Raw genomic sequence first — 3,952 nt, forward strand, 5'->3', positions numbered from 1 at the left:
CAGTATATGGGTATAATTTTTGCATCTTTTCTGTAGATTTGTAGCATAAAGGAATAGAGCTGGCTGCTTCTTTATTTGAGAGGTTCTTCACTCAGATTAGATTCCATTCATAGTGGTTTTATAAGACCTTCTAAGGAATTTGGATTCCAGAGGAAATATCCCATTGATCGTCCTTCTCCTAAGGCCTTTCTCTGTTCAGTGTTGCCAGGGTCCATTGGGACTAACCATTGGGGTCTTTACTTTTCATGACTGTCAAAGCCCATCTTTCCATCATCCTAAACTAGTCTTCGAAAGAGAGAGAAATAGGGAGAGAGAGAGAGAGAGAGAGAGAGAGAGAAAATGGCACACAATTTCTGTCTTTAAACATCTAAACAATTTTCTTTTTTCAAGATTACCTTTATCTATTTTAGGATAATCCTGGGGAAAGTGTTGGGCAGAGGCGGGAGAGGACCTAGTTGCACAAATGATAATGGGGAGCTCAGTAACTCAAAGTGTTTACCAACCCTAAGAAGTTTTCTGAGTCTATGAAGGAAGGTAATTAATTAGTTAAAACTTAGTAAATGCAGATTCTGTTTGGCCATTATATTTTTCATTTATGTTTCAGTTGCTTTGAAGGTTTTCATTCCATAAAGTTGCTTTTAAAATGTTTCAGCTTCTTCATTATGCTCAAAGGACATGCTCAGATATTTCTATTTAATGGCCTATCATTTATGAATGAGAGTCTAATAACCACTAGACTGTGTCCTCTGTCAGAACTTCTAATGACCAGAATTTGATTCTTTGACACATCTGGGCAGAGTTTGATAGTTTGATAATGGAACCCTAGAGTAAGGTAGGATGACGTTTTTGGGGAGTGAATGACATAAACTCCCCTGTTCTGGTTTGGGTCTTAGTGCTATGCTTCTCAAAGTTTGGTCCTCGAATCCATGCCAATTCCCAAATTAATTCCTCCTGAAGCATGACAAGAGAAAGGTAGAAACCAAAAGCATTTAGAAAGGATTTTTTTTTTTTTTAGCAATTTGGTTATTAAAAATTTGTCCAATCTAATAAAAATATTGAGACCTTGGATTTGCTGTGGTTCTTTTTTTTCATTTTCCTTTACTCATACTTTATTTTTATTGTCGTTTACAATAAGTATTTGTCTGTGAAGAATCAAAGTTGGAGGGAGTTGCTCTCTCTCCACTATAAAGAGTTTGAGAATTACTGTCATGAGGAATCCAAGGTTTGACCCCTGCAATTAGTTAAATGTTTTGAAATCTGTTTTAGTTTGTTAATGCTGCTGAAAATGCAATATACTAGAAATGGAATGGCTGTTATAAAGGAAATTTATTAAGCTGCAAGTTTATAGTTCTAAGTCCATATAAATGTCCAAACTAAGGCATCCATAGAAAGATACCTTGACTCAAGAAAGGGCCCACGATGTTTGGGGGTTTCTCTGTCAGCTGGGAAGGTGCATCGCAACATCTGCTAGCTTTCTTTCCCAACTTCTCCTTTCAAATGGCTTCCGCAGGAGCATTTTCTTTCCACATCTCCAAACACTCTCTGGCTGTGTCAGCTCTGAGCTTTTTCCAAAAATGGTTCCCTTCTAAAGGACTCCAGTGAGCAGATTAAGACTCACCTTGAATGGGTAGAGACACATCTCCATGGAAACCACCTAATCAAAAGGTCCCACCCACAATTGGGTGGTCACATCTCCATGGAAACAACTTAATCAAAAGATTCTACCCAACAATAGGTCTGTCTCTGCAAGATTGGATTAGGATAAAGGACATGGCTTTTCTGGGGTACTATAACGTCAAACCAGCACAAGAACTTTATCACCTCAACATGAAAAGTCAGAATGGGCATTGCCCAAAGATCCCTATAGATTGGCAGAAGGATTAAAGAAGGAAAAGGTATAACAGTGAAAATGGGATTTGATAAATGAATACGGCTGCTGAATCACTATATTAATATTCCTTTTAGCCTCCAGTGTTTTGGAGTTGCTAGAAGGAAAAGTCTGAGATGGTAGAATGGTAGCCCGTAATAAACTCTGGGATCTGTTCTGTAAAAAAAAAAAAAAAAAAGCTTTATCACCATCTCTCAACCCTGCTTCTTTTTGGATATTCCTGCTCCCTTCTTCCATCTCTGCAGACATGTCATCTCAACTTCTCAGTTCCTATAGTCAGAAAATGGCTTTGGACTGACCCAAGCACTGAATCTTAGCTCAGCTTCTGGCTAGCTAGATGGCCTTGGGAAGTTACCTAACATCTGTGAGCCTCACTTTTCTCTGCAAATGAGGAGATAATACTAATACCTAATTCATGGAATTGTTTTGCTGAGTAAATGAGATGCTGTGTATCCACTACTTAGCCTGCCATGCCATAGTCCATCAATAATTATCAGCTGCTATTTCCTTTTAGAACCTAGTTGATTTCTCTTTTTGCCCATGGTATACAGACCAGTTTTCACTGCTGTCAAATGCTTGTTTCTGTTAAGTCTGTAGCCATCTCCCCTCCACTGCCATGTACAGTTAACTAGTTGTATACTGCTCAATTCCAAGAGGCACTGCTACCATAGACAAGGTGGAGGTGAGGCTCCGGCCAGGTGTTCTCATTCCCTGTCAAAGCATTCATTATAATAACCTTTAAATAAAAGGGAAAAGATGCAGTGGGATCAGGAACAAATATGTAAACTGTTTAGCCTTCTTTTCTTTAACTTTATTAGAATGATAAAAGCAAATGATGAAGATGGCCTTTCCCAGTTCCTTCTGGGGGGTGGTGGCGAGGTGAGGGACCGAGCTCTGGGTGACGCATGGTGCTCACACAACCTGCGGTTACCCACGTGGGCCCCAGAGCCCGAACTTGCCACATGTCCTCCCTGGTTGGTTCTCAGAACCGGCCCCTGGGGAGGTGCAGGCCTGCCTCAGACCATGCCCGTGTGCAAGGCTGCTGCTCCCGGCACTCTGTGAGGCTAGAAAAAGAAGGAACTCACCCAGAATACTTGCAGAACAGGAGAATGGTGTGTGATGGTGGTGGTGGCAGTGGTGGCGGTGGTGTTTGTGTGTGAATCTCAACGTGGGAAAAAATCTCTAGAATAAAAATGAAAACTAAGGAAAGATGGACAAAAGAAAAACAACCCTGGGATGAGGGATAGCCAGAAGTAGCTTACACTCCGGAAGACAATGAAAAGTTAGACAATGAGGGAAAGACAAAAGATCCGGGAATGCCAAAGGATAAGGAAAAACCAGAGAATAAGAGAAAATCAGAGAATGAGGGAAAGCCAGAAAGAGAGAGAGAGAGAGAGAGAGAGAGAGAGAGAGAGAGAGAGAGAGAACGGGAAAGCTGGAGAGTGAAACAAGAGCTGCAGGAAGGCACACAGCTGAGGATGAAGTATCAGCAAAGCAAAGAGAGAAACCAACAAAGGGCTGCCTGAGTACCTCAAGAAACAAAAGGAGGCCATACATCGTATGCATTTGAGTAATGAAGAGGTGACAAGAGAAAGTGATGAGACGTCTAAGGTGGAGGATCAGGTGAACAAAACCAAACAAATGGGGTGGGGGAGACTTATGTGCATGCAAAAATATTTACAGAACTCCTTCCACCTTAGGGGCCCAGAGAATCTCCATGGTGGCTGTAGGGCCCTATACAAGGGGCTTTGAAGACATCCTTGCTATATAATGCTTTTAGTGATTATGTTTTGACTAATTAGAACAGTGCCAACTCTGCTCTTGTTCCCTGAATTTCCCTGGCATGGGCCTGATACTTTGCTTTAGGTGTCCCTCCCCTTACCGGCAGCTTTTTGACCCAACTGTGCAATGTTGTGTGTTTCAGTAGAGGATTTTCACCCATGTACATTGCAAAGGTACTCGTGATTCTTTGGAAAACAAAGTAACTTATATTAAAAAAATGAAATGATGAATATGGAAGTAAATGGTTTAAACACTTTCATATTATTTCACATATTAGCTAGG

The 3,952-nt window shown here is 40.9% G+C and overlaps 1 pseudogene; it reads left to right on the plus strand.

The window, feature by feature from the left end:
* Window positions 1–3,081: 3,081 nt before the first annotated feature.
* On the plus strand, window positions 3,082–3,640 carry LOC143680460 (transcription elongation factor A protein-like 4; annotated as a pseudogene).
* Window positions 3,641–3,952: the final 312 nt, after the last annotated feature.

Source organism: Tamandua tetradactyla, chromosome 1, assembly GCF_023851605.1.
Source record: "Tamandua tetradactyla isolate mTamTet1 chromosome 1, mTamTet1.pri, whole genome shotgun sequence".
Classification (NCBI taxonomy): domain Eukaryota; kingdom Metazoa; phylum Chordata; class Mammalia; order Pilosa; family Myrmecophagidae; genus Tamandua; species Tamandua tetradactyla.